General features: G+C 34.7%; 1 pseudogene; it reads right to left on the reverse strand.

The window, feature by feature from the left end:
- Positions 1 to 5,927: 5,927 nt before the first annotated feature.
- On the reverse strand, positions 5,928 to 7,325 carry LOC149190820 (putative E3 ubiquitin-protein ligase ARI1 pseudogene; annotated as a pseudogene).
- Between the last annotated feature and the right edge of the window lie 6,495 nt (positions 7,326 to 13,820).

Below are 13,820 nucleotides of genomic sequence, written 5' to 3' on the forward strand. Positions count from 1 at the left end.
CAATAAATCTGATTCATATCAGCAATAGCAAACCCTAGATTAGCAGCATCAACATTAGTGGCTTCATTACCAAACTAGGGCAGACAATATCTCACAAACCGACCGTCGGATCGACTTGATTCCACCACCAAAAGTTACGGCTTCTAAAGGAGGTTCAGATGAACCTAAAGTGCAGTTCAGATGAATATATCTTCTAGTCCATGCAAGTTAAACTTTACTTCTGCAGTTGCAGCTTCAGTTTCGACAGCTTCCGGCTTCAAACTAGGGCAGTAGATATCTTGCAAACCGTCCGTCAGATTGACTTGATTCCACAACCAGAAGTTGTGGCTTTCACAGAAGATCCAGATGGACCTACAGAACAGTTCTAAGGAGGAAATCTTATGGTCAACGCTGGTCAAACTTTGGATCTGCAGTTGCAGCTTTAGGTTCAACAACTTCCAGCTTCACATGTGTGAGAGAGAGACCCTCTTTTGCGCAGTAGAGAAGAGACTATTTTCTGTGCAGTAGAGAGAGAGAGATGTGATGAGATGAGTGAGTCCAAATGAGGAAAAGTACTCTTATATTTATACACAACGTTGGTGTTTGAATAGATGCGACTGTTGGGCTTCTGAGCCTACATGAGTTGTAGGTCGGCTTGATAATAATTTCATAATCAAAATAAATTCATATCTCCATGAATACTTATCGGAATCGGATGATATTTATATCAATCCTACACCTCTCGACGAGAGGGATCTAATAAAAATATTATCAGCCATGAATAAGATGACCCACATGAAGTTTAGCCCTAGTTTCCAATTTTAACAATACCTTATACTAGATGCATTGATTTCAGTGTAGATGTTGATTTCTACTCCTATTTGATTGCTTGCACTAGATGCATTGGTTTTAACGTAGATATTGATTTATAATCATATATGATCACTTGCACTAGATGCATTGATTTTAGTTTAGATGTCGAATTCTAATCCTATTTAATACCTTACACTAGATGCATTGATTTCAATGTAGATGATGATTTCTAATCCTATTTGATTGCTTGCACTAGATGCATTGGTTTCAGTGTAGATATTTATTTCTAATCCAATTTGATTGTTTGCACTAGATACATTGATTTTAGTGTAGATTTTTATTTCCAATCATATTCCATTGTGTGCACTAGATGCATTGATTTTAGTGTAGATGTTGATTTCTAATCCTATTTGATTGTTTGCACTAGATGCATTGATTTCAATGTAGCTGTTGATTTGATGCAACTAGATGTATGATGTACATTAATTTCATGGTAATTAGATTAATAGTGTGCATTGATTTCAGTTTAAGCACATATTTTCCCCCTCCATCTGTATCTCTATCTCCCATTTTCTCTCTTTCTTTATCTCTCTATCTCACCCCCTAGAAATACACACTCTCTCAATATCTATCTATCTATCTATCTATCTCTCTCTCCCTCCCTTTTCCACTCCCTCACCCTCTCTTCCCCTTCTTTCTCTCTTTAACACTTCTCTCTCCATATCTATATCTCTTCCTCCCTCCATGTTTTTCCTCTCTCTTCTTCCCTCTCTCCTCGCTCCATCTACAAACTCTCTTTCATTGTACGCACATAAACATTGTTCATAACGTGGATTGACTTCTCTATTACAGTAATTCAATCATAAATAAAATACTCGAATTTTCATCCTAAATAAAATGTTCATTTACCTTAAATGTATTCTTCTTAAAATTGTGAACTATTTGTAATTGGCTATATTCTTATTATTTCCATTTTCCATCATTCAGCATTTTTAATCATTTTGCATTCAAACACCATAATAGAAGATAACCAATAGGTGTGACAATAAAAATAGTAGAAGAAAATAGATGATCACAATGAAGATTGTTTGTAATTTGCATGAGGGCTTCACTTGGGGAGCAATACCATAGCATGTGGGTTCATATTGGGGGATATTTATTGAGGAAAAAATTACATAATATATTGGGGGATATATAGGGGGTAGAGGGTTTTTATATTAGCAGGTATAAAAAATGGAGTCTAGAGTTAAGGAAAAAATATAAAGGGGTATAAAAAATGTTAACAAAAAAATGGATACCTACAATTTCTAGTGAAAGTAGGGGTTTTTAAATTAGGAAGGTGTATTGGGTTTATATTGGTAGGGGGTAAATAATATGAATTTTATAGGTATTTTCCAATATGTATTCAAATTAAGGGTATTGTTTAATATGACATGAACGCACGTGATATGTCAGAGGTTCATTGAGTGAAGCCCCTATGGTAATTTGTTATATTCTTATTATTCACATCATAATTTTCATCATTAAGTTATTAACTATGTCTCTCATCTAAAAAAACTGAGGTAACTAAGAAAATTTAAAGTTAAATTGACCAAATTAATATTAGACATATTTAGCATATTTAAAATGATCAAAATAATTATATGTTCAATAAAATGTTTTATGACTTCAAACATGACTGAAACCAACCTAGATCCATCTTAACCCTGAATCTATCTAGGGCTAAGAGAGATCAAATTTCTTGAGCTGCAAACCTTTCCTTAAGTTTTGCACTCAAAAAAGAGGTTTGCACCTTAAGAGGTTTGATCCCTCTGGATGCTTGCTTGATAGATCTGGGGTTGAGATGGATCTAGGTTGGTGTAAGTATTATTGTAGATGTGTAGGCATTAGATATATTTTTTAAATTCAATTTTTTTAAATTGTATTTTTTTTTATTAATAAAATTACTAACAAACTTGTAGATAAAAGAAAATCATAATATACATATCACATTAAAATGTATAACATATAAATAGTAAATAGTAGTTATAAATTAACATGCATTTTATCATATCAATTAAAATAATAATTTTGTAATGAGCACATAAAAATTTAATATTTATAATATAGCAAGATGTTGTAATGTCTTATAAACATTTTGACTCATCAAAATAAAATAATAATAATGGTTATCAATAAAACATTTTGAATTGGTCAAATTACATAAAACTAAAAACAACAAATAAAATAAAATAAAAAATTAATAATAAAACAAGCGTAGATCTAGAGTCTCTGGATCTACCAAGCCCCTGGAGGGATCTCTTGAGATATAAACCTCTTTTAGTTTGAAAATAGATTTGGTCCCTCTTGGGGCTTGTTAGATCCAAAGTTAAGATGGATCTAAGAATCTTGTTATGTTGTAAGTATTAAAATTTTATGTGATTATTAATTAAATTTACATATGGTTACATAATCATTTCTCTAAAAATGTTCTCTTTATTTTATTAATGAAAACAAACTTACAATATATAAAAAAAAGTTATATCTAACATCCAATGTCTAACATCTAACATCTAATGCTTATATTATCTCTATTAAGTATGTTGTATATTTGCTATAGCAACACGACTTATAAATACCATATCCCCAAAAACCATAACTCATTTCACAATTAAAATATTTTATAAATATTTTATTTTATTTTAATTTTATAATTTTATAATTTTTTTAATTATGCCCATAGACATGTTTATTTTAGAATAAAGATTCGAGAATTTTAATTTAATTATCAATAATTATTAAGAAGATGGTAGGGATTTACCCTATGTCCTCCTCTAAATATTATCTAAAATGTTTTTAACAGTATTCACAAATCAAAGGTTGAGATTTATCTCCAAACTAGTTATGTTATCTTTTGCCTTTTACTTAAACTCATTAATTAAAAGAATTATCATATGCATGTGGTATTCATAAGACATGATATTGTGAATAAATTTAATAAACTATTTTCAAGAAGGATAAAAAAGGGTTTCTGTGTAGGAGTAGTTATGGTTTCACATGGATGGATTTTAGAGGAGGGAGCACGGATCCTTCCTATCTTAATGTGGTAATGGACAAAGGAAAGGGGCTCAGGATGGGCTTCAGTGCATATGCATATTTTTTTCAGAGAATGTCCAAGGTTTGGCAGAAGTAGGTGGGAAAGGACAGAGAATAAATGATGACAAGGACCCAATAGGAAAGCAAGCAAACCAGCAAAAACATCAGAAGTCAAAAGGCTCCATAGTGTCATGTAAGCCAAAAGCAAGGGTGATCACAACGACATTGATCATCGATCCAGAGACCCAGGAATTCAAGGAACGCATGAGGTCATATGCTATCATATACAAGTTTATAGGTCTTTGGCCCACAAAAAAAGACTTGTGTGATTGGAATAAACATCATTGGAAACTTCGAGGAGAAATAGAGTTACATCTAGGGTCTAAAGTATTTTTTACAGTGGTGTTTTCCGATATGGAAGACAGAGACCAAATCTTTAATGGTGGTCCTTATTTTTTTGCATCAACTGGTTTATGCATGAGGCCATGGATGGAGAATTTCACCTAGAGAAAGAAACCTTTACATGTGTCCCAGTTTGCCTCAGGTTGTATTCCCTTCCCCTGGACTATTGGATCCCTACAACTCTAAATATGATAGGAGATTCTATCAGAAAATTAATTAAAATATCAAAAGAAACTTTACATGGAAGATACACAACATATGCAAAAATATATGTTGAAATGGACATCTCTAGGGCATTGCCTAAAACATTCAAACTATAGTTCCGTGATGAATTTCAATTACAACCAATGGACTATGAACAATGTGAAGTCACTTTCTGATTATGTTGGTGAAGCTCTAGGAATTCCATCCAACTCTAGGTGAAGCCTTCTCTTAGAATATTATGATATATAGACCATAACAAGTCGTCAAACAATGTAGGAAATTCATTTACCATCATACCCTGCTTCGAATTTTTAGACTTTAGGGAAAATTTCCATGAAGGCAAGTGGTTTGTATGTTGTAAAGTTGAAATATTCAGGTGATGAGGATGTAGACCCATTTTGAGATATTTTGTTAGACCTACTCTATATTATCACATCAATAGACTGTGTTGGAAAATGTAACTAGGTTTGGTCTTCATAATGTCTCATGCACTATTGATTTTATGTATTCATTGAAAAGAAAAGAAAAATTTATTATTATTATTTTGTAGCATGGGTTTCATGCTCAAGGTCATTTTATTTATAGTTCAAGTACCCATTGAGTGCTTCTAGGGAATTTTCAAGAAGTCAAAAACTCAAAGAAATCATTTCATATGTAAAGACCCTATTGGGCATGTTATATCATGTAAAAAGGATTTATTTAGAGTGAAAGGAGTCAAATGTCCTCCTCCTAGACCAAGTTGGCTTACAAGAATACCAGTCATCCTAGCAATGGCAAGTCAGCCTCACAATGATAGTTTGAGCTCCAAGAAAAGGCTAAGTATACAAGGCATTCAACCACACTTGAGGACAATCCAATCAGCTAAAAAAACACAAAAAAAGGACTAAAGTCAAACAAAGAAGGGAAAGATCGAAGCATTTTGGAGACAGTTTTGGGTTACATCATCTATTGTTTTGGGTTACATCATCTCACACAGGGGAGCAAACTACCATAACCACATGATATAAAAGAGCTTTAGAAATACCATTGAACATGAGGTTTGCAGGGGCTTTTATACCAATTAATCTTTAGTAAATCTAGGGTTAATAAAGATATTTTAGGTTAAATAGAAAGCACACAACAAAGGATGAGGGGAAAATGTAGAATATGCGTTATTTAATATTAGTTAACTAATAACAAAAAAAAATATAGAATCTACGTTATTTCATCCCAACACTATTCTGATTGTCTGCCTGGTATCCAAAAACCAATGAATGTAAGAGACGTTCGACCATTGACTTGATCTCAACTATATGACTAATGCCATTAGTATTACTTAATATGAAACACAACTCCAAAGACAATGTATTACTTAATATGAAACACAACTCCAAAGACAATGAATGTAAGAGACGTTAAGAAGAACAAAGGCTACTAAAAATGGTTTGTGTCATCTATGTGATATCGATTACGTATCAGATAGATAGTATGTGGACACCCTTGGAATTATATGTAGCAATTGGATGTGCTGTCAAGTGAAGGTCACGGACCAAATCATTTTGGATAAACTCATACATTCTTCGACACATCGTATCCACGAGGTCAGTAAGATCAATAACTTGCGTTCGGTTGGCCATTACACTCAGTTGATCAGGAGGCCCCTCAATAATCTTTGAAAGCCTTTCTACTGTTCTCTCTAGCTGCTGCTGTTGATCTTCAAAAAGATTCTGTTTCATTTCTTTTTGTGTTGGTGTCAATATATGTCTGAGTATGTCACCACCAAACATGTGAAATGCAAAAGCATATGAATAAGCAAGGGCACGCCTTGATCTAAACATCCTTTGCAGTGCATTTAGTAGCCATCTATAGTCACTAACACGGGATTCCTTGCTTTCAAAATCTAAAATATTTTTCTCTAATAATTTCCTTTGCTTTGTTTCAAGCTCCAGAGAATCCTTATGAGCTTTCCATCTGGAGTAATAATGTGTGTACCTTTTCAAATCACGTGCTGCCTTCTCAATATCCTTCCCCTCATCTTCTTTATATCGACCACAGCTGTGCCCATCAATGCTTGTTTGGGTATGTCTACCTCCAGTGGCGCCACCACACAACCAACAAAAGTTTTGGCCACATACGCAGCTCACCAAGTTGCAGCCACCATCTTTATTCACGTTCTTCCCACATTTGGGGCACAACTTGGTATTAACTGCAATCCAATTTAATGTCTCAGAGTCGTCCTGACATTTCTTATCCCAAAGCTTCCAAATCGAACAATTAAAGCAAAACTGATGTCCGCAAGTGCACTGGATCTCACAGTAAACATCTCCTTCAACTCGAACTGCATTTCCACAATTGGGAGCACTAGGGCACCACTTCACTTTGTCATTGTCGTCAATATAGGACTCAAATAGGAAGCGATCGAAGCGTTGGGCTGCTCCAGGATCTTTTACAGTGACTAGCTTTCGTATAATGTCTTCATCACAGATGACATTACAGTCGGGAGCCATGCACTTAATCCGCTTGCTTTGTCCCTCGTTTATCTTAAAAAGAAAGTGCTTCGTCCAACACACATTGCAGAAAGTGTGACCACAATTCATCATTGTGGTGTCCTCTTCCTTCAAATCTGGCTCTGCACAGACAATGCAGATGGTAACAAAGAGGGAATTTGTGGATTCCGGTCTAATAGCGACCCCCGCTTGGGAAAATAACCAGTCATGCCCCCTCTCTACAAATGCATCAAATAATCTCGCAAAATCCCAGCGATAATGAATCAAGAGTGTGCGAGCAAACTGTTCATTTACAACAAGGATATCCATTACCTTACGTAAATCCTCCCTCTATGACGGCAATAAAGTTTGTTGAGAGATGAGCCTGATGTTGATGTTCTGTGCGCCATCAGGGATGGAGGTAGCTGAAACATCTTCTACGTAGACTTCATTTTCCTCCATCAAATCCTCCTCATCGCCGCTCATCAAATCCTCTTCATCGCCGCTCATCAAATCCTCCTCCTCGCTGCTCATCATCCACTCCGCCATGACAAATCCTTCTCGATATTTATCAGACAATGCTATTGGTGCCAGAAGCAAAGAAGAAGAAAAAAGCTGCTCGATATTTATTAGACAATATTTATCAGAAAAAAGCTGCTCGATGGGCGATCGTAAATGGCCACAATGTTACCATTTATAAACATAACTATAACGGAGACTCTCTGGGCTGCACTCGATCGTGGGCCGACTTACACGGCATTGCTTTGGACATAAGTAAAGTCTCGTGGTCCATTAAAACCGTCTGTCACCCTGAGAATTTGATAACTGTTTGTAACTATGAAAACTGGACAGCATTTATATATATATATATATATATATATATATATATATATCCGTTTGGAATCCCATTTATAACTCCTACGAACCATTGTGATGTAACAAAAGATTTAAGCATTTATAACATTTAATGGTTAAAAGAGTAAGTTAATTTGAGTTTCGCATGATGGTGTGCTGCTTTTTGGTAAGATATCAAATAGTTTAACCACATAAATATGAGTGGATTACTCAAACTTGTGAAGTTGATTATATAAAAAATCTAAGAAATTAATACAAAGTTCGAATATTAATATTAATGCGAGCGTTGAGATATGAAAATAATTTTTTGTTCTATTTTTATATCACATTAATCTAATAAAATAGTTTTATTCCTTTTTATAACTAAGGAAATGTATTAATGGAATTTTACATGAATAAAATAATTTTATAATGGTTTTTTAATGGTGTAGTCTAAATTATATATGAAATAAATTTTTTTTATGGGAATTCATCAAAATTTTACAATACAATTTTAATATTTTTTGTTGTTTAAAATACATATTTAAATACATAAATAGATTCATCACTTTAAAAAACTCGAGGACTACTAGAATTATGCAGAGTAGACAATTTAAATTCAAACTTTTAAAAATATTTGTCCGGTTTTGATTGAAATTAACCAGAAAAATAGTCTTGAAAAAGGCCATTTAGTTTATAAATTAGACTACCTCGTTATTCATTAGTATAGTGATATAAATTTAATGCTTACTAAACATTGATAGGTATCAAACCATGATATGTATCAAAACACCTACTTTACGGTACATCTCACATTGAAATGATTAAAATAATAATAATAACAATAACAATAACGATTAATTGAACTATAATTTTATTTTAAATTATAATTATTGTCATTACATTTAGTTCTATCTTGATTCATCTTAACTCTAGATCTACCAAGAATAGGGGTTAATATCCATTGTTAAGAATATTGTTATATTGTAAATCAATTTCTTATGTGGGGATTAATTAAATTTAAAAATGGTTAGTCAATATTTATTTTAATTTATATGGTAAAATAGATCTTAATTTATAAATATTATTTATATGTTGTCAACAGTTGCACATAGAAGCCATGAATTGGCAAACAACACTAGAAGAGCTCACAGGTGTGGATCACCAGGAGCTCCTACAAGCAAATATGCCACTTAGGCTTCACATTAAACTCCCATAATAAATAGATACACTTAGTTAGGGATAGTAAATCAAATCCCTAAATGATAGGAACTGAATGTCCAAGAAAAGCACAATCATAACTACGTAACAATAATTACCTAATCTCCATTAATTCTAACACTCCCCCTTAATGGAGAAAGGGTTCTTAAACACACCTAACATGTCCCTAAACAAATCAAACTTCAGTCTTCCCAGAGGCTTAGTAAATATATCAGCCATATTATCACAAGAATTACAATATTCAACACAAATCTCTTTGGACTGCACCTTCTCCCTGACAAAATGAAATTGAGTGTCTATGTGCTTAGTGTTTTTATGAAACACAGGATTGTAGGCCAGTTTGATGGAACTTTGATTATCGCAATTGATAATCGTAGCTTCTGTTTGTTCTTCTCCTGCATCTTGGAGAAGTCTGCGCAACCAAACTGCCTCACATGTTGCTGCACACATAGCTTGATATTCTGCTTCTGCTGAGGATAAGGCTACAGTATGTTGCTTCTTGCTGCACCAAGAGATGACCCCAAACCCAATGCTGAAGGCGTAACCTGTAATTGATCTTCTATCATCTAAATTTCCCACCCAATCAGAGTCTGTATAACTTGTCAAACTAACATCAAATGAGTCAGAATACAAAATACCAAAGTCTGAAGTTCCTTGCAGATACCTCAGCACTCCTTTTGCTGCAATCCAATGGTTCTCATGAGGTCGAGTCATGAACTGACTCAAAACACTCACTGCATAAGCTAGATCTAGTCTCGTTGTAGTCAAATAGATAAGACTACCAACCAACTGTCTGTACAATGTTGCATCTGCATATTTTGAACCACCATCCACTTGAAGTTTGTTATTCCGCTGTAAAGGCACAAATGCAGCCTTGCACTCATCCATTTTAAATTTAGTCAACAAACTCTTAGCATACTTACCCTAGGACAAGAAAGTTTGGTTTGAATCTCTCCAAACTTCTAGACCCAAACAGTAATGCATTTCTCCAAGGTCCTTCATCTCAAATTTCTGTGATAACCACTGCTTGATTTCTTCAATGAGATTGTCTGCACTCCCTGTCATGATCAGATCATCTACATATAAAGAAATCAACACTACATGTCCCTCATCATTAAACACAGTATACTAATTGGGATCATTTTTGCTCCGTTTATAACCATGCATGAGGAAAAATGAACCAATTTTTTCGTACCAAGATCTAGGAGCCTGCTTTAAACCATATAAAGCTTTCTTTAATCTACATACTAAATGCTCTTCTCCCTTCTTAACAAACCCCTCAGGCTGCACTAAGTATACTTCTTCTTTTAAATCTCCATTTAAGAAAGCAGATTTAACATCTAATTGATGTATTTTCCAATGATGCTTAGTGGCTAAAGCAATAATTAGTCTAATGGTATTTAGTTTTTCAACAGGGGAAAATGTTTCCTTAAATCAATACCTTCTTTCTAGGAATACCCCTTTGCAACCAACCTTGCTTTATGCTTATCAATAGACCCATCTACTTTAAATTTCAATTCAATTAACCATCTACAACCTATGGGTTGCTCACCATGAGGAAGCTTTACTAGATCCCAAGTATTGTTCTTAATAATAGATTCATATTCCTCCTTCATTGCTTCCTTCCATTCAGAACTCTTACTAGCTTCATAAAAATTAGAAGGTTCTACAATCTTTAACATACCATTCATGAGTGCACAATCCCTATATCGAGCTTGTAATGGTTTCGATCTGCTAGATCTCCTGAGCGGTGGGGATTCAATTATTCTGCTGTGTTCTTCTCTTTATGGATTGAACTCGATTTCTTCCTCTTTATCCTGCTGCTGCTGTTGTTGTTGTTGTTCCTGTTGTTGTTACTGTTGTTGTTGCTGCTACTGTTGTTGTTGCAGTTGCTATTGTTGATTGATCCATGTTTCAATATCCTCATTTGAAAGTAAGGGTACATGCCATTCTTCATTTTTTTGAACAGGATTTCCATCATCAACCTGTTCATGGAATACTACGTCTCTACTAATAAACACCTTGTGAGTAGAAGGATCAAACATTTTATAACCCTTATACTCACTACAGTATCCAATGAAGGTACATTTAATGGTCTTTGAATCTAGCTTCTTCATGTTCTCTTTGGGAACATGCACAAAATCTTTCCAACCAAATACTCTAAGGTTACTTACTACAGGCTTGAAGCCAAACAATGCTTCAAAAGGTGTTTTATAATCAAGAATTTTAGTGGGACTCCTATTCTTCAAATACACTGTAGTATTAACAGCTTCTGCCCAAAAACCATTAGTTAGATTCTTACCTTTCAACATACTGCGATCACACTCCACCAGTGTTCTGGCTTTCCTCTCAGCTACTCCATTCTGCCAAGGAGTGTAAGGTGTTGTAAACTGTTGTTGTATCCCATGCTCTTTGCAGTATTTGATGAAAACCCCTTTCTTGAATTCTCCACCTTGATCTGATCAAAGAATCTTGATGAACTTTCCTGTCTGCTTCTCAATCATGTTTCTGAATCGCTTGAAATACTCAAAATCATGACTCTTCTGTTTAAGAAAATATACCCATTTGAATCTTGTACAATCATCAACAAAGATTGAAAAGTAGTAGGCCCCGCCTAATGATCTTCTCTGCATAGGGCCACATAAATCAGTGTGTACAAGTTTGAGTATATCCCTCTGTTTCCTATCTTTAATAGCAACAAATTCATCTCTATGTTGTTTACCAAATGCACGTGCTTCACAATCAATATGCAAATTTTTCAAAACAGGAAGACCATCTACCATACCTTTGTTCTGCAACAAAAGAAGGTCACTAAAATTGATGTGCCCAAGTCGTTGATGCCACAAATTTTCAACAGACTTATCCGATGACATCAATGCTTTTTGTGTTGTACTTTTCACATCCAGTTTGTAGAGTCCTCCTATGCGAATACCAGTAGAAATAGGCTTCATCTAGTCAAACAAGTCGTTAATAATACAATGAGATTTAAAACATTCTACCTTGAGACCCTGATCTGTAATCTTTGATACAAAAATCAGGTTCTTCTTAATACCAAGAACATACCACACATCAGATATATTCCAGATCTTTCCATGAGGCAGAGTAACAAGAACATCTCCATGTCCCTTGATCTCATACCCTCTATTATCTCCAAGGTATACTTTTACTCCAGTGTTGGATTCTCTAAAATTTTTGAACCATTGTTTTTTACCTGTCATATGTGAGGAGGCTCCAAAATCTACGAACCAAACATCTGATTCATCCTCCTCAGTAGCTAAAGCAATCTCAACCTCAACCATAAACAATCTGACATCCTGATTCTGATCTGCATCTGCATTAGCCAAATGACCTGCATGTCTTCTCTGCTTGTACCTCTCCCCATCTGCCTTTTTCTTATGGAAAAATTTAGCAATATGGCCTATCTTACCACAATAAAAGCATTTAGGAGCAGAGTCATGTTTATGTGAGGTCATACCTTGTGGTGTCCTTTTTCTTGATGTGCTGCCTCTCTTGTGATCAGCCACTACTTTCCCCTTTGGCTTGAACTTTGTCATCAATGCAAGATCTAAATTTTGAGGTTTGAGAGACAACCTCCTTTCCTCTTCTTATAGAAAAATCCCAGTGATATCTTCAAAGCTTGGAGGCTTTTCTCTTGCATTCAATCTGATTATAAACATCTGATAATCATCCGTCATGCCATTCATGGTAATTGTAACCAGATCATTATTTGCCATGGTCTGATCGATATTAGTTAGTTTATCTTTAACTTCCTTTATCCAGAATATTAATGAAGAAACAGACTCATTCTCCTCCATCTTGATTGAGAGAATCTTCTTCTTGAGGTACAAGGTTCGACTGTTGTTCTTGATCTCATAAATCTCTTTGACAATTGTCCAGATGTCATTCATTGTCTTGCAATCCCAAATGTGAAGGATGATGCAATCCTTCACTAATAACTTAAGTAGCACCTTTGCCCTCATCTCCCTTTTCTCCCAGCCTTGAATTGTTGTATTCGATCCACCGGTTGCAGTAGTCGGCTTGACTTCATCACCGGTGGCAATCCATAGGCATTTTGTCCCTCAAGCAGAGTCACGAGCTTAAATTTCCAATTTGTGTAATTGGAACCATCAAGCTTCTTACTCTCATTGAGATAAGCTTCAACGATTTGATTATTCATCTTGAATGAATAAAATCTTCAACAATTGAAGCAACCCTCAAATGTTATGTTAGGCCCCTATAGTACTAGTGATTCCCCCATTACTATTGGCATTGTATCCCATTTTGTTATTATTGTGCCCCTATTGTCCCCATATTGTTATTAGTATGCCCCATAGAAACCCACTATTGTTAATTTTGTGCCCTTATGTTATTACTGTTATGTCGACTTGATTATATTATGACCCCTTAGACTCCTATATATAGAAGGGAGATTTAGTCATTTGAGACATCCAAGAATTATTCATTTGTATAATTTAAAGGAGGTTGACCCCTTGAATAGGCTGAATTCTAAGGCGTTGATCTATCTTTTTATCTTTTTGTGAGCTAGTTTCCTAACATTTGGTATCAGAGCTTTGCATTCTAGGGTTTCGCTGCTCCAAATATATCATCGTGGAATTTTCGCTATAACATTTTTTCTATGACGTTTCAGAAGCAAAAAAAAAACCCATTTGAGACAAAATCACACTGAAACTTGGGTCCAAATTACAGAGCTTGTCTCGCTATATTTGCGGAGATATGACCTGAGGAATGTAGGGTTTTTGCAAGCTCCAGAAATTAAACTAAAATAGGTCATCATGGGATTTTCGCTATAACTCTTTCGTTACGAAG

The sequence above is a fragment of the Pinus tabuliformis genome, chromosome 3_1 (assembly GCF_031772625.1).
Source record: "Pinus tabuliformis cultivar Carrire ecotype Pingquan chromosome 3_1, CPIR1, whole genome shotgun sequence".
In the NCBI taxonomy this organism is placed as follows: domain Eukaryota; kingdom Viridiplantae; phylum Streptophyta; class Pinopsida; order Pinales; family Pinaceae; genus Pinus; species Pinus tabuliformis.